At 43.7% G+C, this 23,464-nt stretch overlaps 1 protein-coding gene across 1 annotated transcript in view; it reads right to left on the bottom strand.

Moving 5' to 3' along the window:
• The window catches only part of UBTD1 (ubiquitin domain containing 1), a 54,544-nt gene that overhangs the window by 2,389 nt on the left and 28,691 nt on the right, over positions 1-23,464 (bottom strand). The gene's annotated exons all lie outside the window — the stretch shown is intronic.

Here is a 23,464-nt window from a genome sequence, read left to right as displayed (position 1 = left end):
CAACTCCTCATCTCCCCAAAACCTTTGCTGGACCTCACCTCCACCAGGTTACCTCCCTCCTCCATCACTTCCCAGCTGGGTAATCTGGCTTCTCTCCCTCTATCTTTGCTTCTTGGCCCCTTTGTGGGACACTGCTGACCACCTCCTCCTCCCATCTCATTTGTGTGGCCGAGTCTTGCTCCCCCCTTCCCGGATCTGCGCACATGACCACTTACCAGGGGATGTCCCGTACACTTGTTGAACTCAACTTCTCAGAAGCAGAACTCATGACCCCTTCCCCCCAGCGCTCCCTACTCCCTCACTTCTCTATTTCTGGGGAAGGCACCGCCTCACTGCCTGTTACCTGGGGTGCCACTTTCAGGTCCCCCCCCCCAAGCCCATCGTGTCCGATTGGCCGCCAGACGGTGACTTGGTCCTTGGGCACCTCCTGCATGGGCCTCCTCCCTGGACGTGCCGCAGCAGGAGCTTCTCTCCTGCGCAGTCACTAGCCCGACACCTGCCAAGCCCCTGGGATCATGTCACTCTCTACCCAGTAAAGCTCTAGAAGTTCCCAATTCCTCAGCTTAAAGCACATCATTCTTTTTAAAAAATGTTACAAAGATTTTTTTTTCTTTTTGAAAACTAAATCACATGCCATACTGTAGGAAAATGAAAAAGGAAGAAGGAAAAGCTAAACATTAACACACACACACACACACACACACACGTTCCCAGCAACATACTGCTGTCTCCATGAAAGTGCATCAAGGGCTAATGCCAAAGTGCCAGTTTGGGGCTGGCCTCCTCTGTGCCCATCCTCCTTCTGCCTGCATTCTGGGCCCCGCCACGGCTGGAGAACACACGGTCACTACAGTAGTTTCAGCTCAGGGCGCCTCCCACAAGAAACCTCCCCCCCAAGGAAACCGCTTTGTGCTTACCAGCAGAAGGTAGCGTTCTGGAGGGAAGGGATATGTGTTTGTGCTCCGGCACCAGCCCAGAGTCTGCCTATCTGGCACACATGAGGCATCCGGTAAAAGTTAATGTGACCTTGGGCAAGTTAACTAAATTTTCTGAATCAAGGTTTTTTTTGGTCTTATTTTGTTTTTTAAAACCTATTCTATAGATTTGTTGTGAAGACCAAATTAGATCAGTAACTGTAAAAGCACCTTTTACCTGGGAGCCATGGTTATTTCTTGTTTTCTTTCTTGCTCCCGGCTGTGGGCTCGAGAGCTGAGGGATGTGAGCCTGAGAAGTGCCTTCTCTCACAGAGGAAAGTGGATGGGGCGCACGTGCATAGACCCATCCCCCATCTCAGCAGCATCACTTCCCTAGTCACACTATTCTATGTGCACGGGTTACCCAGGACTGGTTTTTAAACAAACAAACCACAACTTTTACACACAGATGAGTATTGTCACTTAAAACGCCACCCTCCTGAAGCTGAATGCTCGTTTCTCAAACTCAAACTCCTCACTGTCCAGAGGGGGAAACTGAGAGCAGGGCAGGTTAAGGGAGCTGACCTGGCCCACACAGCTATGTAAGTTTCTGAGGAGTGATTTCTATCCCTCCTGCCCTACCTGGGTGCCACCAATGAGGCTGCCAGAGGACAAAGCCTTTTTTTAAACTCTCCTGCAAGAAGAGTCTCCTGAGCCAGTTTTGTAGGACACCCCGTAGCTTTGTAGCTATACATTTCTTGCTTACAACATGAGTGAGAATAATACATGTTCTGTGGTGCTTTACAATTTGAAAAGCCCTTGTATAGAAATATATTACCTGAACATTTCCAAAGGATGAAGGTTAAGACTGACAGTGGACCAGGATGCTTCAAAGTGTTTCAAAAGTTTCCTTTCTTGCCTTTTCCCACTTTTAGAATGAGAATATTGGTGGGAGAAAGAAGTCTCAGAGTAACTGGAGTAAACAGCCCCATTTTTTTCTCCGCAGGAGCCAGGCCTGGGTGCCAGCAGAGGGCGCCCCTTGCACCTTTGGGCAGACATAAGCCTCCCTCCTAGCTCATCTTTAAGCAGACCAACTGACAGTTCAGGGCATGAAGTGCATTTCCACTTGTGCAAGATTAAATGTTGGTTTTTATAAGAGCTTAGCCAGCTGCAAGAGCTGCTTGCCTAGGTTTTCAGATAGACAGAAATAAAAACCGAACTTAATCCAACCACAAATGACTAAAACAAAGCAAACCTTTCATTTGATTGACATGTGTGTAGTTTATAATTGCTAATTTTAATTAACTTTTTTGTGAGCAAAAAAAGAATATATGCATGAAAGGGAAAAGGAGGCTAGAGAATGGGAAGAGAATATGAAGATTATCTATTAGACATCTCAAATTGGATGGTCCACAGACAATTTAATGCACTCATCTTTTCTCCTAAACCCTCCCTTCTTCCTAATTTCTCTTCACTTTCAAGGGTACCACTCTCCTCCCTGTCACTCAAGCTTCCTTTTTTCCCTCCTCCTCCTCCTCAGTCTCCTTCCTGGCTACCTTTCCAAGATCTCTTCTATCAAGAAGGAGGCCCTCCTCACCTCCTGCCTGACCACTTGCAATACTTTGCTGGTGGGTCTCCTTGTTACCAGGTTCTCTCCTCTTCAACCCATCCTCCCTTCAGTTGCCAATGGGATTTTCCTAAAGTGGAGATTTGACCATGTCACCCTGCCTTCTCAATAAACAACCCTGGCTCTCCATCACTTCCAGAATCTAATATCAAACAGAAGATCCCTGGCATTCCAAGTCTTACATAATCTACTCCCTGTCCCCATTTCCAGTCTTCCCCCACCTCTTTGTCATTCCTCTCCAAGAGATATTCCATTTCCTGATTCCTGGCACTTTTCATGGCTGTTCTCCCCATTTAGAATCCTCCCCCTCTTTCTGATCCCCGCTCCCAACTAAAAGCCCACTGTGGTGCAATTGCTTCTAGTACGCCCCCTTTGATGATCTCTAGAGAGTTGTTCACAAGTGAGCTCCTTGAGAGCAGGGGCTGCCTTTTGCTTTTCTAGTCTGGCACACAGTAGGAGTTTAATAAGCCGTTTGCAGCTTAAGGAGCCAGGGCAAATGAGGACACAAAGAATACCTGAGCAGACAACTACATGCATGGGCTGGATGAGAAAGCCACTCTGTAGCTCCATTCTCTCCTTCCTCACCAGGGTTTCACAATCATGTAAACATAGCAAATACAGATGTGTGCTGCACAGACACAGACAGACCCAGGCAATTCCTTCTTTAAGTATGCCATATAGAGCCTTAGAAGGCCGGAACAAACAATTAGAGGATAGGGATAGATGCAGGGGGAGACAGTCCAAAGACAGCACTGAAGTATGAACAGTAGAGGCAAACGCATTGTTTGGATAGGATAGGGAGTGAAGGAGTGAAGTGTGTGAATTACAGAGTAAGAGGGAGTAAAACCTCTGAATTACAGAGCAGCTGGGCGTGCACTGGAGGCCAGAAAACAAGCCTTACAAAGTTGCCTGCTGGCACAATTTAATGGGCCAGGATTTCTCTCACTGATGCTTGAAATGTTTCCATTAGAGCATCTTCATTTCTTTGGGTTAAGAAATTATCCCCTATGTGAATGAAATTTAAGAAATTATTCCCTACATGAACAAAATCCAAAAAGACTTCCCCACCTCGACGTGTGTGATTCAGCTGACCACCTCCGTTTTGATGGACTGGCTAACCTGAGAGCAGGTTTGCAGAGTCAGTGTGCCAAGTGTGGGTGGGGGGTGGTGGAGCCTAGGAGGGCACTGGGAGCCTGTGGTTCAGGAAGATAATGAGGGGAAGAGCAGTGGTGAGACATCACTAATGAATGGTGTCTGGTGGAGCTGGAGGAGGGCCTTAGAGTGACTTCTCAATTCTGCCTGGGGTTGGCCCCCTGAGAGAATGATGCCGGGGAGGCAGCTGGATAAACTGGAATGGTAACGCACACCTGAGCGCGGATATGGCGAGACCGAGGAGGGAGTTGGAAGCAACAGCCCAGCTGGCCTGATGAAGTCTAGGGCCGGTCAGGCACCTGAAGGGAGCGAATGGGGTCAGGCAGAAAGGCTCTTTGATGCTTGGGCGGACGGTTCTCATTCTAATCCCCCAAAACTCACAATAGACTTTTCAAAAATAATATGATCAAAACACTTTAGGCCAGAGTTTAGCCTGGCTATGAAGGACAATTTCCAGAAAAGCAGAAACCCCACTCAACCAGCATTGCTCTCTATCAAGACAAAGTCACAGCTCACCAATGCCAGGAAATCATTCCTATTTATATCTGTACTGCTCCCTAGCCGCACCTCCTACCGCCATCTACACTGTTACCAAGCAGCATCCCCAGGATATTCCATGCTCTTGGGGTATGGCTGTGAACACACTTCCTCATCATAAAAGCAACTGAGAGTAACTTTCCTTAAGAGCAGTCAATATTAAGGCAAAAAACTGAGCCTAATTCTAGACACATTCTATATACCCTCACTGCCCCAACACCATTCTATATTCATAAACTCCAAATCCAATGGAGAACCACCGATTCACCAACAGAGCTTCAAACCTCCCCAGACACACGCTGTGATAGAATCTGCCATCCTATTTAATTAAAGTCCATGGTACAGGGTGCTGCAAGCCTTTTCCAGGCAGAGATATACCTGAAGAAAGAGAATTCATCTGGAGCTGCAGGTGGCCATTTTAACATCATAAAAGAAGCCCTTCCCAATACCTTCAATAGCTCCTGCCCTTCCCAATACCTTCAATAGCTCCTGCCCTTCCTTAAGCTTCCTTAAATTTATTTATTAGTCCCTTTATACTTATACATGTACTTGCTGTCTTCCTCATCAGAATGTAAGTTCCTTTCCTGAGAGCAGAGATTTTTGATTCATGGCATTTGTATCCTCGGTGTCTGGCACATGATCCTTATTCGACAGGCCTGAAGGTTCTTAGGGTCCTCAAGGAAACAGTATTTATAGCTTAGAGAATTAGTCCTGGATGATGCAATAAATATCAGCAAAAAAACCTGCTGTCCCAGCTCTTCTTGGGCTTTTTTGCCTCTCAACAAACAGGAGGATTGATTACTCATAGGTCTGGGCAGAGAAGGACATGGACATTTCTTTCCCTCCTCCAGTATTTATTTCATGCTCCTAGAAGTAAGAGGACAAGTATCCTAAATTGCAGAAAGAAGGGGTGCACAAAAAGGAGTTCTGAGCACAGTTGGGAGAGACCCAGGAATTGCTCCTCTTAACAATGAGCTGTGTCAGGTTAGGGGAGAAGGAAAGCTTACGAAGCCTGGGGAGAATTGGAGGACAAGCAGTGATCACAGAATCTCCAAGATGGAAGATTCTCAGATTACCCTATTCAACCTAACCAGGACTGCTGTCTACTTCATCCCGTAGTGAGGTAGCTCCTTTCATTCAGAGAGGTCCTTCAAGGGCTGGAATCAACTCCTAACAAGGTCTGTACCCTGCTCAGACTTCTGCCCCAGAGGGCCAAGCAGAACTAGCTTCATCCTTCCACATGACAACCCTTCAAACACTTCACTGAAGACAGCTAGCATGAACACTCCAAACTCCCCATTTCTGTCAACAAATCTGACACGGAAGAATGATCCTTTTCATCCATCACCCATCATCCTGCTCTGGATAATCTCCAGGTTAATAACACACTCCTTCCTAAAATGCAATGCCTAAACGGGACACAGTATTTCAAAGGTGGTCTTACCAGAAATCTTGGCTTTGGGAACTCTTCCTCTGGAGCTAGTCTTTAATTACTTTAGCTTTCCTGGCAACCACACTGAACTGATTGCCTATTAAAAGCCAGAGGCCTTTTGCAAACAAACTTATAGCACCACCTCTTTCTTCTAACACGAACCTCTGAAGCTAATTTTTAAAAATCTAAGTGTGGAATAATTTGATTCATCTAATCTCTTAGTCCATTAATCTGTCAAAATCTTCTGGGATCCAGATTCAACCAATATTTTAGTGATACCTTCCAAAGGTGTCATCTGCAAATCTGATATGCGTGCCATTTATTCAGTTATCAAAAGCCCCTGATAATTAGCAACACAGTAAAGAAGATCCCAGGGACATGGACATTCAGCAGCTAAAGGCTATTCTTTGGGTCCAGATATTTATTAAGTACAAAATCTATCTAATTATATGCTATCACCTAACCTACATCTCTCTACTGTGTCCATAAGGACTGAATGAGAACCTTTGTCAATATTCTGCTGAACTCTAGGTAAATTCTATTCACAATATCCTCCTCAATTACCACCAAGACAAAGAAAGACTTCATATTCTGCATTAATAGTGACATGAACACTGAGCTAAACAAATGCAAATACACATAGATGTGTGTAGTAAAATATCCTTTCACTCATCTGCATGGACTTATTTCTTTTTCCTATCCACTATCCAGAATTTATTCATGGTTTCTAGTACATGCCTTTTAGGAAAGATGCTCACCAAATATAGTTTCACTAATACCTTCTGGTATTAACTGAGACCCCCAAACAGCTGCAAGTGTTTTGTAGGGGTCTCTTCATTTATCCTCTTACCTTTGCTATAAAAAGGATAACTCCCATTATTGTTGAAGGCAGAGTAAGTCACTGCCTTGACTATTAAATTGTGACAAGACTAACATTTATATGGTCGTCTAAAATTGGTAAAGCACATTCCATGTAGTTTCATTTAAACATCACAACAATTCTAAGAAGCAGAGACTTACTGGCATTATATTCACCTCCCCCCCATTTTACAGATGAGGAAACGAATCCAGTGAGTGATTTGCCCATGGATATAGAGCTTAGTGCCAGGAGTGGCACATAAAGCAAGTTTTCTGGTTCCAAGTCCAATACTGAATCCACACCATACTGCTTCTCAGATTTAAAAAAAAAAAAAAAGTACATAATTGACTAAAGTGTTAAAATTTCAATTACAGACTAATGAAAATAAGAATAATTTTTTTTTTCTCTCATTCAAGTTCAAAGACCTCCTGAAATCTATCTAGAGAAAGTCTGGTGTTTCCAGAGTTAAAAGCTCCTGCTAGAGAGCAAACTTTTAAATAATATTCTCTAAAACTAAAAGAGTTCCATGGGTAAGAGCAGACTCTAAGGGTTTATGGAATTGCTTATTTTCCTCCATAATATATGTTTGAACAGTTTTATTTCCTTGCCAGGGAGTAAATGGTGTATCGTAGGGTGCAGGATATGGGGTGCTATGTAGCTATGTGACTATGGGACAGACATGTGAGTTCTTCCAGCCTCAGTTTCTTCATCTGTAAAATATGGCTAATGATACTTGATAGTTCTTATATTCCAGGGCTGTTTATATGAGACTCCCATGAGATGAGGCCTACAGGGCAGGTCCTTGACGGTACTACCTTCTGCACAGCCTATATTCCAAACACACAACACACACATACACCTGCATCTTCCCCCCCCCCCCCCACCTGTGTGCTTCACCCTGCATTTGCTCCCAAGGGTAATCAGAGAGCTGGCCAAAAAGCTAAGAAATCAAAGACTGCCACCTCTAAGTGGAAAGGTGTGACATTCGTTTTTTACTACAAGCAAGATGAGAAAAAGATAAAAAGCAAAGGAAATGTTAGTACAGCCACTCACTACAACCTTCCCATCCCCAGGTCTCCTCATTACTTTAGGCCAGGGGTCCTCAAACTTTTTAAATAGGGGGCCAGTTCACTGTCCCTCAGACTGTTGGAGGACCGGACTATAGTAAAAACAAAAACTTTGTTTTGTGGGCCTTTAAATAAAGAAACTTCATAGCCCTGGGTGAGGGGGATAAACGTTCTCAGCTGCTGCACCTGGCCCGCGGCCGTAGTTTGAGGACCTGCTTTAGGCTCTCCTCCTCATTATAACTCGGAACCACTGTCACATTGTTTTTTTGTTTTGTTTTGTTTTGTTTTTAAGATTGATAAAAGGTTTTTTTAATAGGGATTGGGAAGTAAGGTTAGAAATCCTGACAGAGAGGCATAAAGTCTTGTTAGGAAAGTAGGTGAGGGTAAAGAGAGGGTAGCACTGGAAAAGAATATTATCCAAGGGGCAGAGGCCTCTGTGGCATAGCAAGCATGGCACGGCTGGCACATCTAGAACTTCTGCCTCACATCTTGTTTTAGCTCCATGTGCTGGTTAATTTTGTAAAATTTTCTGTGTTCAAATCTAAAGGTTCTAAGACCTCAAAAAGGCATTCAGTCACCTAGGAAGCAGAGGCTTCCTGATGCAGGCCTTGGAAAGATGCAGGAGGGGCAGAGGCAAGAACACATTTGAAGTCTCCCAACACACTCCCTCCCACTAAGCATCAAAACAATACCTGGCATCCCAAAAGGTGGCGGTGGGGGGAGGAGCACACAATTTCCCAGCCCTAGACAACTTAAGTCAGCAGGAAGGTCTGTCTCATCAGGGCAGACCGGTCAGACCTAGAGTGCAGCGCTGGACTTCAGAGACAAAGAGAAAGCCCAAGCTCCAGAAGGGGCTGTGCGCCTGGCACCCGGTCTTCTGACCACCATGTTCTTTCTGCTGCCTGGAGATGTGAGTGGGGGAGAAGCTTCCCACCCAAGCTCCCCTCTGTCCTGGGCAAGCTCAGGGCTCCCAAAAGCAATCCAAGGCGAGGAAGGCAAGGAGGGCTGGGCACTGCTGGCGGGAAACTGACGACCTGGCTGGCAGCCCTGCCCAGACACACTCTGGTCCCTCCAGATCATCATCTCGCCGGCTAGTCCTTTTCTCTGGCTCCTTCTAGATAGAGGAGAGAAGGACCAGATCCGGGCTCAGGGGGTGCTGAGCACTTCCCGGACTAAGAGAGAGGCCTCCACGGAGGCCCACCGGCTGCCATGTTCAATCTCTGTACCTCGCTCTCAGTGCCAAGACAAATACACCTCGGCATCTCAAGCAGAGGTCTCCTCTGAGGTTTTCCCTTCTCTGCAGGGCCCGAGTCTTTCCACATTTCCTCTCTCTTATATCTTGCTCACCTCCTGGGGCAGCTCCCTCCTCTCCTGGGGAACAGTGCCAGTCACTATCTTGTTGACTTGTCCATAGCCTCAGGTCACCGGAGGGGGGAGAAGTCGCTCCTGGGCACTGGGCAGTGCTTGCTGGGACCTTCTATTCAAGCAGGACAGCACTGGGGGGAGCAGCTAGAGAGACGGGGCTCTTCAGGGCATCCACAGTCTGCAAATGGATACTTTCTCCCTCATTCCCTGGCAATCTGGTCAAGGCTAAAACATCCTCTGGCCACATCCCCCAGGTTCTGCCTCCCACCCACTCAGCCACTGAAAAGAGCCAGTGTGCTTGGTGTCTGCCCAGTGCATTTCAGGAAGATGGCAGGTAGGAGGCCACAGTGCCTTGGAGCCTGAGGTAATAGTCAACATTATCACCTGGTAAGACCTGCCTTACCTGGCCACAGCCCCATCGCTTCTCTGCCTGCTCAGCTTGGCAGGTAGCTAGTCTGGCTTCCTAATAATTCCCAGCACTTTTATGACAGCCCTTCTGCGGATTAGAGCCCCATTACAGGCCTGGGAGTTCAGGTGCCTGGGCACTGCTCCACTGTGGACTTAATGTTTAATCTGAGGGAAATAATTCCACTTATGTGGCCTCAGTTTCCCCATCTGTAACATGGGGGAAAAGGACATAGGAAGATGAAAAAATTTTATGGGGAGAGAAGGGGGGAGAGAGGTGTTTTTTCTAAGTTCCCATCTAGCTTTCAGGTAATTTCTAAGCTGAAGCAGTGAGGCTCACAATGATTTCAACTTTCAAAAGGGAAGGTGAAAAATGAAGGAAGGGATAAAAGCGCTGCTTGTGAGTAGGATAGATGGGACAGTGCTAAGTGACCCCAGAAAGAATGGAGCTGGGGGACTCTTCTGCCTTTCCTGTTTGTTTTTTTTAAAAGATGGCTGAGGCTCTGAAAATCAGAATTGTTAGGTAGGGGTGAAGTGCTGCATCAGCAGACACAATATAAAGACCTGTAGGAATAAAAGAAGTAATGGATGTCATCAAGGGAAACAGGAGAATACTGACTGGTGTCCTTTCTTAAAACAGCATGCTGTGATTCCAAGATTAAAATGGCACTGGGAAATGTCTAACAAAATACACAAAAATACAACATAGATTATGTCCATTTGAGATTTTCTAAGTCAATATGCGATGTGCTGGGCCTCCGTTTCCTCATTCATAAAAGGTCCGTTCCAGATCTAAATCTATGACCCTGTGATTCTCCTTATACTAAGAGAAGGCCAGACTCCAAACCACTAGCAGACCAGTGGGGTGGACAGGAGAGAAACAAAACAAGCAGGCATGGAGAGTTTGCAAACTGGATCATTGGAGCAAGACCCCAAGCTGATGAGATCACAGAACTATGAGTATGTGAAAGTATTTCTTTGCCAAGAGTACTGGCTTCCATTGCACTTACTGGAAAAGAAGGAACCAAAATGGCCAGCTGGATGTTGACCCAAGGTAAGGAAGGAGGTGGTAACAAGATGAATTCCAGCCACCAAGCACATCCTTGGGTACTAAAAAAACCAGCAGAGGAGACAAAGTCAGTGATGCTGCTGCCTAGGCCTGGGAAAGGGCAGGAATTAATCAGCTTCAGGTTCAAGGAAGGGAAAAGAAGTTTTCAAACTCCACGCCAGTGAGCTTGACTCCAGTTCCTACAAAAGTTATAGAATAGTTCATGAAAGAACATCTAGACAATGAAATGCTGATAAGACCCACACAGACTTTACCAGTAACAGGGCAAGCCAAGTTAAGTCCATTTTCTTTTTTGGAAGGGTTACTAAACTAGATCAAACCACCACTATAAAAACAGCATTTCATTACATACATCTTACATACTATTTCTATGGAAAAGATGGCAACATTAATATAGGGATTCAGAATTGTCTAATGATGGGATTAGTTAAACAAGCCAACATCAATTTAGCATCGTATCTCTAAGGTAAAGCAGAAGAATTTGTGTTTGACTACATGCTGGTTAATAATTTTATCAATGACTAATTCTTTTTATCAATAGCTTGGAAAAAGGCACAGATAACACAGTTTATCAAATCTGCTGATTTGACAAAACTGGAAGGGGTAGTTAACATAATGAAAGATAGAGCCAGGATCCAAGACTACCCTGATGGGTTGGAGAATCAGACTAAACAAATGAGATTAAATAGAATAACAATAAATTAAAATTACAACACACGAGTTTAAAAATGTTAAGTAATGGATGACAGAAGCATGGTTATGAGCAGCTTGTCTAAAAAAGCTCTAAGGGTTTCTTGTTATGTAACAGGTATAAAAGCCAAGTTATTGTTGGTATAAATTCCAAGGATAAGGAAATGTTAGTTCTGCTGAACGCTCCCTTGGTACTCTGCTGTATACCATTCTGGGCACCATAGTTTACAGAGGACCCTAGGACACCACACTAAAGACTCTCCATTAAGCTGGACAAATGCCCAGAGGAAAGCCACCAGGATGGGTAGGATATGAAGGTCCCCAGAAGGAAATGGGGATATTTATTTAGCCTGAAGGGAAGACTCGGGGGGAACATGAGAGGTATGGAGAAGGGGTTTGTTCTATTTAGCTCAAAGGCAGAAGTTGCCAAGAGGCAAACCAAGATTTGAAAGAAAAACTTCACAGAATCACAGAATTTGAGAGTTGGAAGGGACCTCAATAGCTTTCTAAGTCTGACCTAGCTGACAAGGGGTCACACAGCTTGCAAAGCTCCAAGAAGGGGAACTAACTCTTTCAAGGCAGTTCAACTTCTACTTTTGCAGATGTAAATTCTTCCTCTTTCCGACCTCCACCCACTGCTCCTGGTGTGGCTCTCTGGGGCTGCCAGAAAAAAAATCTAATCTTCCTTTAAATACCAGCTCAAATCTCTGACAGTCTTCGTTTCTTAGGGCAGCAGATTCAGCTGCAGCTCACCTTCCTCTGGACACCTCCCAGCGTCCTTACCCCTCCGTGCTCCAGGCTGAACGCAACCCTCCAGATGAGATTTGATGAGTACAGGGTGACTATCACTTCCTTCTTCCTGAAGGCTACGCTTCAGCTCTGCCATGCAGCTAAGACCAGGTTTGTTTTTCTGGCTGCTGCAGCTCACTGTGGACTCATTAACCCTTTGGTTAGAACTGTCCAGAGGAGAATGGCCTGCCACAGGAAATCCCTTACAGTTCATCAGTCAACAAGCACTTACCGAGTACTCATTTTATGACAGGCTCTGGGCTAGGCCACAAAGAAGGGCAAAAACAGTTCTACCTTCCCCTCAGAGAACTCATGCGAATGAAGGTGACCCCGTGTCAACTACAGGGACATATAGACACCAGGCTGCTCCTCCACCAAGTAGGAACATCCATCCAGACCTGGCCATCTTGGGCGACCTCAGTGGCCACCTTTTCTTCAGGCCCCCACTGGCATTTGCCTGTGGGGCTCCTGGCGAGCATGTACTTACGTGTGGCAGCTGCTACCCACCAGTGCCTCTGTCTCAAAGCACCACCAGCTCCTCCTCTTTGGGTTTCATATTGGGATGAAGGCTTCTTTTACACTGTTTTTTCTTTGCAACTTCTTGACTCCCATAATCACTGGCATCATTTCTTTCTCCTTTCCCTTTGTCCCATTTCCCACTACATCTTAGAGTGACTATTACATCTATAATGAAAAAGTGAGCCCATTTATAAGGAATGCTGTGGTAGAACGACATGATGGATGACCCGTGGAGGGCATAAAGTCAGAGTGCATGAAGTGGGACTGAGCAGCTCTTCTCAATCCCCAGGATCTCCATGTTCACAGACCCTCAGGGTTTCCAGTCTCTGATTCTTCATGTCTGCAGGTGAGCATTCTGAGGCTCAGAAAGTGGAAGAGGCTGACTGACCTCACAGTTAACCAGCTGCACTGCCCAGGTCACTTGACTTCCAGACCACAGTTGGGTTACATTACTCAGAAGGAGAATATACTCAAGAAAAGGTCCCACAAAACAATTGTTTCTTATCTCACAGACCAATCTAGATGGACTATCTGGCCCCTTATCCCCAAGACAGCTTCGCTGTTTGTCAGCAGCCCACATCTTACTCTTTGTACACATTCAATCAAATTTAATCAAACTTACTATCTACAGTAGTGAGCTTCAGAATGCCTTCTGATGGAAATTTTAGAACTCAGCCCAGGATACTGTCCCTGGGCTTGTATAGGATACAGTCTTCTTAGTTAGCAAGTTGGGAATAAGGAGCTTTGAACACCACTTGGCCAAACTAAGCCATCAAAAAATAGTAAGAAATGGTTCCTGCTCTAAAAGAGCTGGTAGTCCAGTTGGGAAGATGACTTGTAAATGCTAAATTGTTTTAGTGGTAATAAAAATAGCTCCTATTTATATAATACTTTAAGGTTTACAAAATACTTTCTTCACAACAAACTTATGAGGTTTGTTGAGACAGTATAGGTAATATTATTCCCATCGTGTGGCACTAAATCAGTCAATAAGCACTTAATAAACACCTATTATGTGACAGGAGCTATACTAAATACTGAGGATATATAAGGAAATTCAAAAGACAATCCACATCCTTGAGCTCATAAACTAATGAGGAAGACAACATTCAAACAACTACATACATACATGAGATAAACAAGGAATAATCAACAGGAGGAAAGCACCAGAATTATTAGAAACTAGTAAGTTTCTTTTGTCTGGAGATGAAAAATGGAACGTCTTATGGAAATAGTTAAGCAAGGAGGCCAGATCACAGCCCCTCTGGGGAGTTACTGGAGCCAAGTACCAGTAAGTTTTTATGAAGATCATACATTTAGAGCTAAAAGAAACTTTAAATACCATGCAGTGCAACCTCTTTTTTTACACATGATGTCAGTGGGAGCCACCAATAAACATGGAAGAAAAACCTTAAGCAGAGGGATCAGAATAAATCCAAGATTTTGCAGTCAATAGTGCTAACTTGAATAAGACCCAAATTCCACACATCTATTCCAACAAAATCCTTAACTTCTCACTATAAATTTAATGAGAAACTACATAAAATTGACTCCTTCTGCCCCAGAACTGTAAAAATGAATGTCAATTGGAAGTCTGGGATCAATAGGCAAGGGGGATAGCAAAGTCAGCATCAGCTGAGTGCAACTTCCCAGTACAAGAAGAAATAAACCAGGAAGTCTGCAAGCTTAGGTGTTTCTGTCCAGCAAGAAAACAGGCAGCCATCAGCACACATGGTGGGCTGGGACAGCCAGGGCTCAAAAATTCAGGACACTAGAGAAGGCCCTAGAGATTCAATGTCCTGAACCTCAAAGATCCAGAAGGAGCCTATCCTAGAAGGAGGCCTGGGGACGCAGGTGACCCAGAGCAAGACCAAATATGGCCAAGGGACCCATGCACAAAGCCTCAATAACCCAGTAACTAAAGCCAGAGAGATAAGCAAAACATAGAAAACATTGACCACTATCAAAAATTATTTTAGATCTAGAGATCTCCCCCAAAAGAGAGACCTGTAAGCAGAACCACAAAGGAAAGAAATAGATTTTCCACACTGTCAAGAAAAATGTTAAGCTTCCAGAGGAAGACTGAACAAACTGTGGTATAAGAAAGTGCTATTGTGCCTGAAGAAATGATAAAAGAAGATTCCAGAGAATCCTGGGTAACATGGACCGACTCTGAAGCCAGTAGGCAGGAAACACATGCAGTAAATTTGGATGATGAAACAGTGTGATATTAGGAAGGCTGCTGAGGGTCGAAAACAGACACAGACTTCATGCACTCAGCAATGGGGAACCTTTGTGGGCTTGAACATGTGGGGGGTATGACAAGAGCAATTTTCAAATCTGGAAATAATGTATGTATAAGAAAGAGAAAAGAGTGGAGCCAAGAGACCGACAGGAGACACAGGACACTTGATACTGAGTTAGATACTGGGGATAATAATCCACAAGATGAGGGAGGCCTAGATAAGGACTGGGGCAGCAGTAAGGCACAAATCTGGACACCTAATCAAAAATGTGTTCCCTAGAGAAATTTAATAGTCTGGAAAAAACAAGACATACATGAAACAGCTAAAAAATGGAACTATATATAAGGGGAAAGGAGCCAAGACATCAGAGAAAATGCAGGGACTCAAATGAGCTTTCCCAAAATTCCTCTCCTAACAATATTAAAATAAAATTTCAAAGAGAATTCTATAGTAGTAGAACTAGCAAAAGTACAGTGTGAACAACTTTCTAGCCCAAGACAACTTGGAAAATTTTGCAGGGAAGGCCTGTCCTACTGGGGTCAAGCCAAATGGGGTTATGAAATCAGGCATGACTGAAACAAATGAATAACAATAATAAATACAAAAAGATTATTTATAGAAACAAAGGCTTAAATATATGGACAGATACTCACATGGGGGAAAGGGAGAGAGAGGGACAGATGAAGGGGGAGAAAGGGAGAGGGGGAGAAAGGGAGAGGGGGAGAAGGAGAGGGGGGAAGAGGGAGAGGGAATGGAGAAGAGAGTGCTAGAAGTTAAGAGTTTTTAAAAGACAATAAGATCAGGAGAGAGCACTCTAGTCTGAGCTTATAGTCCGTGAAAAGGCAGAGAGATTAAGAGATGAAGCATTCTGTCCAAGGATCAGCAAGCAGGCTGTGAGATGAGCTTACAGAGAATGTATGGAGATGGAGCAAAGAAAGGAAAGTAAATGTAGGAAGAGCCAGGTTGAAAAGGACTGTGTATTTGGAGGACCCCGTTCCAGGGAGTCATTTGAGGTGTGTTGTTCTTACTGGGGATGTGCAGAGGTGCATGATGAGACCTACACTTGGCCAGATAAGTGAAATACTGATTGGAATGGGGAGAAAAGGAGGCTGGTGAAATGGTCTAGCCAAGGTGATAAGGAATTGAACTAGAGTGCTAACTGTAAGAGTGGAAAGAGCCATATTCAAGAGATGTTCTAGGAAATGACAAGATTTGGCAGATGAAGGTGTCAATCATGGGACTGAGTGACTGAGGACAGTGGGAAGTTCTCAGAAGGCTTGGGGAGGTGTTATAGACAGAGTAACAGTAGTATTCTGTCTGTGAGATATCCAATTTACAACATCCAAGAGGCAATTAGTGATTTGGGACTGTAGATTAGAAGTGAAACCAGGGCTGGACAAAGATCTGGGAATTACCTACAAAGAGATGGTAAATGAGCCCTCTGTGAGAGCATCGGGGTCAGAGTTGTGGCCGACTCCAGTGAGCGAGCATCCAGTGGATGAAAAGGAAGCAAGAGCCAGAGAAGTCAGATGGAGAACCAAGAGACAGCACTGGGGTGAAAACAATGAGGAAGAAAGAGAGGTTAACACTGTTAAATGCTACAGAGAGGTCATGAAGGATGACGTTTGAAAAGGGACAGCAATGTGGAACCCTTCTTATTAAGGCTCTGGGAAGAGGGTCTTGTCCATAAAACTCACAACGAATAAGGAAGCGGCAAATAAGTCTCAATTCCCTGTTCTGTGACCTATCCCTTAGTCCTAATGGCCTCCAACTGGGACTCCAAATGAAGACACTTTGCTTTACCTGGGTCCTAGCTCATGTGTCTCTCTCCCAAGATCATGCTATTTGCTAAAGTAATATCCTTTAGTTGAAAAAGAACAGGAGACTTTGATAGAATTTTAAAAGGCATTTCTTAGATGTGGATAGTTTACCTTCTTGAATATTTGTGCATGTCTTTGCCTAAGGTCACAGGGTAAACATAAATCATTTTTTAAAGTTGAACTTCAAAATTAGGATGATAATGAGGATAAGCCACACATCCCAGGACTGTTGTGAGAATCAAATGAGATAATATTTGTAAAGCACTTAAGACAGTGCCTGGCACACAGTAGATGCTATATAAATGCTTATTGCCCTTTCCCATTCCTTCCTCTATTTTCCTTGCTCCCAAGGATGCAATCATAAAGCATTAAAATGAAAAGGGCTCAAATGGCAGAATGTCTCATCTAACTGGGAAATGGACACAAAGGTAAAGGACACCTAGTACCCAATGGCAAAGTCAGGGCTAAAATCCAAGGCTCCTGCTTCCAAGCCCAGTGTCTTTCCTATCTACCCATCAATCTCCCTGTCCCCATTATTTTTTCCTTTTGTGCTTCTTCCCTTCTCTAGGATGATAATAGTATAGCAAACAAATGGTCAGAGGAAGGAGGGAATGGGGCCCAGAGACACACACCTCTGAGCATGCCCACAACAACTGCTCACTCCTCTGTATAACACTCTGGTTTTCTGAAGGTCAAGGAGGTCACCAAAAACCTGCCCAAGCACAAGAGGACCATGCTGGGGAAGGAAATGCTTCTGAATCTGACTCGGGAGGAAAAGGTGGGGTTTGACACAGTTTCCTTTATGGCCCAACACCCAGCATCCCAGGTGCTGTCACATAGCCTGAACTTGCTCCAACAGCACAGCGGGAATGCATGAAGCAGACAGGGCCCCCCCGAGGTCCTGAAGCTGCTGAGAATGAATCCCAAACAAGAACCCACCTCACCCTTCTGGCCCAAGTCAGCTTCAGCTCTATGGCAGTTTGGTTCCTGGATGACTTGGGACAAACCAGGGGATCACCGAATCTTACTTGGTGTGGCCCTGTGGAAGGGCAGAGCTGAATCCAATCCAATCCTTACACTTCCCTTGTGCGGCCAGGCTGGGGAACGGGGGCAGGGAAGGAGCTCTGTGGCCATGCCAACTGCACGCCTCAGCCTCAGGATCAGCCAGACAGCAGGCCTGGCCGGCCAAAAATGGCTCTGGAGGGGACCACGAGTCTCCCAAGCAGTCTGTCCCCTGGGACAGAGGAAGAGCTGGCTGAGGCAATGAATGAATGGGCCACCCCACCTTTCCCAGGACCAGTCTGACAAGGGTTCCAGATCTCTAGGGCAAAACTGTGAGTCAGGTCGCTGTATGCTTCATGGGGAGCAGGGCATCAGGTTAGTTCCCATTCTGCCAAGTGTGCAGTGGGCCCCTCCTCACCCCCACCCCACGCAGCGCTGAAGATAAGGACAAGATTGCACAGTGAAACACAAGTCAATGCTCTGGATGGGGCTGCTGAAGGCAGGTCCCAGCTGGTGTCTGCTTGGAGATACCCCTCCTTCCTCTCCTTGTCATAGGGATGCAGACTGCCAGTAGATTAGGAAAAGAGGCAGGAAGCTAAAGGACAATAAGCATCTGCTTTCAGCATAACCTCTCTGGGGAGAGGAGAGAGGAGAGGAAGGGGAACAGGAAGGAAGGGAAACAAGGAGAGGCAGAGGGAATGGATGAACAGGGGGGGGGGGGGGGAGGGAAGGCGCAGGCATGCATACTTAACCCTGGTGGCTGTGCTCAGTACAGACCAGAAAGACAACTGCAATTTCAGGGTTCACTCTAGAGGCATCATGAACTTCTGAGTATGAAGAAAGGAGACACCAATTTGGGGGCTATGCTGCTTGCTACTTCAACAGTCAAAGGAGATCTCTTAAAAAAAAAGTGATGGTGACCCTCCACAACAGGTCAAGCAGTTTATCTTAACTAAGACTAAAGTGTTGAAAGGAAAGAAACAGGCAATTATTAAGTACCTACTGTGAGCCAGGTACTGTGCTGAGCGCTTACTGATACAACAACAATGGAAAGAAGGTTCTGTTATTTCTCATTTACATTTAAAGAAACAGAGTCAGAGGTCAAATGACCTGCCCAGATCACACAGCTAGTAAGGGTCTGATACAAGAATACGAATTTAATCTTTCTGAGCCAAGATTCTATCCACTGTACAACCTAGAGATTCCTGACTGAAAACCTAGCTTTGGTAGGGCAACTGCTCATGTACAACAGTAGCTTTTCCACCATTACTGTTATTTCTTAAATGAATACTGCTCCCCCCCACCCCAGTTAGAAGTGACCTGTCCCTCACCTTACCTCACAGCTGCCTTTCCCCTACTTTACCAGAATTTGTCCACATCACTTATTACCCCAAAATGACAAGCTCCTTATGGGCTTTAGGGATAGGTAATTTCATCTACCAGCACAGGTTGTGACCTTTGTGACAGTCCCCAAATCCACACATCCAGCCTCCATCTTACTATCTTTGACTCTTGCTCATTCCTCTACATCCAATAAACTGCATCTGAACTATCTCTTAAATATCCCAGTAAAGTAGAAGCTTCTTGAGGTCAGAAGCCATTTTTAGTTTTGCCTTTGTGTTCCTGACTCCTAGCATAAAGAGTACCTTGTACAGAGCAGGAACTTAATAAATGTTTGCAGGAGGGGCAGCGAGGTGGTGCAGTGGATAGAGCCCCAGCCCTGAAGTCAGGAGGACCAGAGTCCAAATCTGACCTCAGACAATAACACTTCCTGGTTGTGTGACCCTGGACAAGTCACTTAACCCCATTTGCCTCAGCAAACAACATAAGCTTGCAGGACTGGGCTGTGCTTTCTTTTCACACCCATGAATCACCACTGGTCTCTTTTGCTCTCCCATTCATCCTTTATAAGGCTCAGAAACAATCTGAAGCACAGGACTGCCCTGTTCCGGGGCTCCTGAAGGTCCCTGGCCAGTGGAGGACACAGCTCTCCAACCCACCATTCCAGTCATACTGTCCCTGACTCCCCTTAATATACAGCCCATTCTGGTCAAACGAGACTAACCCTTCACTAATCTCCATTTGCCTGCTCCCACCTCCGTGCCTTGGTATATGGGCTGTGCCTCTCATCTGGAATGTTCTCTCCACAACTCCACCTATTGCAAACCTCTCTTCCTTCAAGATGCAGCTCCTCTCTTTCCTTTCCTCCAGCGGGAAAGTGATCTCTCCTTCCTTTTACTGTGCTTGTGGACACGTGGAATACGCCATCCCTAGAGTACAAGCTCCTTGAAAAAAGGGCCTGTTCTTCACCCTAGCATTTCCAGAGTCATGTTCAGTGTCTTGCATATAGAGTTTCTCTAGTTGAATTTGCATCTTTCCAGCACCCAGAGTGCTACTCAGAGAAGGCAATAAATGTTTAATGAATGAATCATTATTTCTCAACTTTACCTACTGTAACCCTCACCATCCCATCTTTCACTAAGCAATAGATTCAACAACTTGGAGGTTCACTAACTATACCTTTTAACTTTTCTCCTTAATATTCCATGAATATATCAGCCATCACTGAAAAGGAAGAGGAAAGATTAAATATGGGCCCTACTATGTGTTTATATACACACTTTTAATGTATTCCCTAAACTAAGCCTCTTATACTTACCTCTCTCCCTCTTAAGAGCCTCATACCAAAGCTTAAGTGAAGGTCTTCAACAGTAAGGAAGAAAATCTTTTCTTCTCAAAATTTCCTTCTTTTTAAAATTTAAATAGTATTTTTTTCAAATACATGCAAAGATAGTTTTCAACATTCATCTTTGCAAAACCTTGTGCTCCAAATTCTCTCCCTCCCTTCCTACTCCCCAAGAGAGCAAACAATGCAAAAGAGGTCGAACATGTGCAATTCTTCTAAACATATTTCCATTTTCATCATGCTATGCAAAAAAGAAAAAAAAAAGGGGGGGGGGAACATGAGAAAGGATGAAAACAAGACAACAAACAGCAACAACAAAAATATTATCCTTCACATTCAGTCTCCATAGTTCTTTCTCTGGACATGGATAGCACTTTCCATTACAAGCTACAACTACCTTGAATCACCTCATTGTTGAAAAGAGTTAAGTCCATCATAATTGTTCATCACATAATCCTATTACTGGGTTCAATGGAGAACTTTATTCTTTTTTTTTTAAATTAATTTAATATTTTCTTCCAGTTACATTCAAAACAATTTTCTTTTTACATTTGTTTTTAAGATTTTTGAGTTCTAGGTTCTCTCCCTTATCCCCACCTACAATTAAGAAACTGCATGTGAAGTTATACAGAACATTTCTATTAAAGTTAAATTGTGAAAACAGATCTCCCACCCTAATGAAAATAAAAACTCTTAAGAAAAATTAAGTTAAAAATAGAGAGATAGAATAGAGAATGTTTCAATCTATATATAGACTCAATAAGTTCCTTCTCTGGCTATGGATAGGATTTGTCACCATATGTCCTTTTGTACAGTTATAGATGATTATACTACTGAGAATAGCAAAGTCATTTATAGCTGATCATCCCAGACCATTGTTATTACTTTGTATACAATATGTTTCACTTGATTCATAGAGGACTTTCCAGGTTTATTTGGTTTTCTTCCTGAGAGTATCCTGCTCATTATTTCCCAGAGAATATTATTTTATCAGAGTAACTTGCTTCAAAAAAATTTTTTTTACAAATACTATTGCTAGTTCTATCCCCTCCCATATATTTTCTCTCTCCTTTTGCCCTGTCTCTCCTCAAAAATGTTTTGCTACTAATATGCTGTCTCTTTTATCATGCTCCATTCCCAAATCCCATTCCCCTTTCCTAATTTCCTGCAGGATAAGATAGAACTTCTATACTTGTATTGAGTATGTATGTTATTTCCTATTTGAGCCAATTCTTATGAGAGAAAGGTTCACTCACTCCACTCTCTCTTCCTTTTCTTTCCTTACAATTTAAGAGCTTTTTCTTGCCTTTTTTTTTTTTATATGGCAGATAATTTGTACCATTCCACTTTTCTCTTTCTCTTTCTCCCAGTCCATTCCTCTTTCATCCCTTAATTTCACAGAAAAAATTTTATCCCTTCATATTCAACTCATTTTCGTGTTCTCCATCTATATACCTCCTAGCTTCTATAATGAGAACATTCTAATGTATCATCCTTCCATGTAGGAATGTAAACAAACAAACCTCATTAATCCCCTTGTACTACATCACTTTCCTGATTACTTCCCTATGCTTCTTTAGTTTTGTATTTGAAAATCAAATTTTCCATCCAACTCTTCCTTTCATCACAAATGCTTGTAAATCCTGTTTCATTGAATGAGCATCTTTTCCTCTGAAGGATTATACTCAATTTTGTTGGGAAGGTGATTCTTTGTTGCAAATCTACCTCCATTGTTCTCCAGAATATCATATTCCAAGTCCTCTGGTCCTTTAATGTAGAAGATCCTAAATCTTGTGTTATCCTGACTGTGGTTCCACAGTACTTGGAACTGTTTCTTTCTAAATGTTTGCAATATTTTCTCCTTGACCTGGGAGTTCTGAAATTTGGCTATAATATTTCTGGGAATTTTTATTTGGGGATCTCTTTCCGGAAGTGATTGGTGGATTATTTTAATTTATATTTTATTCTCTGGTTCTAGAATATCAGGACAATTTTCCTTGATAATTTCTTGAAAGAGATAACTGTATAAATATGTATACATATATTGGCTTTAACATGTATTTCAATAGATTTAACATGTATTGGATTACCTGCTAACTAGGAGTGGGGATGGGGGGAAGGAGAGGAAAATTTGGAACAAAAGGTTTTGCAAGGGTCAATGTTGGAAAAATTACCCATGCATATGCTTTGTAAATAAAAAGCTTTAATAAATAAAGAAAAAAGAGAAAGAAAAAAAAGAGAGGAAAAAAAGATCATTTCTTGAAAGATAATGTTGTGCTCTTTTTTTCATCATGACTTTTGGCTAGATCAATAAATTTTAAACTATCTCTCCTGGATTCATTTTCCAAGGAGATATTTCACATTTTTCATTTTTTGGGGTTTTGCTTTATTCTATCTTGATTTCTCATAAAATCATTAGCTTTCATTTACTCAACTCTATTTTTTAAGGAATTATTTTCCTCAGTGAGCTTTTGTACTTCCTTTTCCCAATTGGTTAATTTTGGTTTTTAAGGCATTTTTCTCCTCATTAGCTTTTTGTATTTCCTTTTGCACCTCTCTCTCAATTCTTTCCCTAATTTTTTTTTCTCTTTCTCTTATTTGATTTTCAAAATATTTTTTTTTTCTTCCACGACCTGAGCCCAATTCTTATTTTTCTTGGAGGCTTTGGATGTAGAAGCTTTGACTTTGTTATCATCTTCTGAGTGTGGGTTTTGATCTTCCTTGGTAATAACTTTCAATGGTCAGACACTTTTTTTGCTTTCTGTGCATTTTAACCTACTACCCTGCTTTTATAACTCTTTGTTAAATAGGGCTCTGTTTCCAGGGCCCTGTCCCAAGCTTCAGGGGTTTTGTGCAGCTGTTTTCAGAACTCCTAGGAATGTGATCACAAGCACTCTTTTCAGCCTTGGAGCTGTTAGGTGTTTCCCTGCCCCATGAAGTAGCTATAAGATCTAGTCTGCTGGCCTGGACTGGGGCTCTGACGACTGGGACTGCACACCGGCCTTCACCTATTGTGACAGACCCTCTTCAGTGACCTTCCCAGTCCTCCCTCGTGTCCGTAGGCTGAGAGGTCCAGAGGCTGCCAGCACTGCTGCTGATGCAGAAGTTCAGCCTAGCTGATGCTAAGGTCTGAGTTTTTGCTGGGATTGACCAGTAGGTTCCCTCTCTGGTTCCACAGACCTTCTCTGCTGACCTTCCAGGTCCTCTTTGGTATCTCTAGGTTGAGAGGTCCAGAAGCCTCCAACACTGCTGCCGATTCAGAGTGGGGCCCAGGCTGGGACTGTA

Source organism: Sarcophilus harrisii, chromosome 2, assembly GCF_902635505.1.
Source record: "Sarcophilus harrisii chromosome 2, mSarHar1.11, whole genome shotgun sequence".
NCBI classification, from domain to species: domain Eukaryota; kingdom Metazoa; phylum Chordata; class Mammalia; order Dasyuromorphia; family Dasyuridae; genus Sarcophilus; species Sarcophilus harrisii.
The sequence above is the reverse complement of the archived record's forward strand: the minus strand, read 5'-3'. Positions and strand labels throughout refer to the sequence as shown.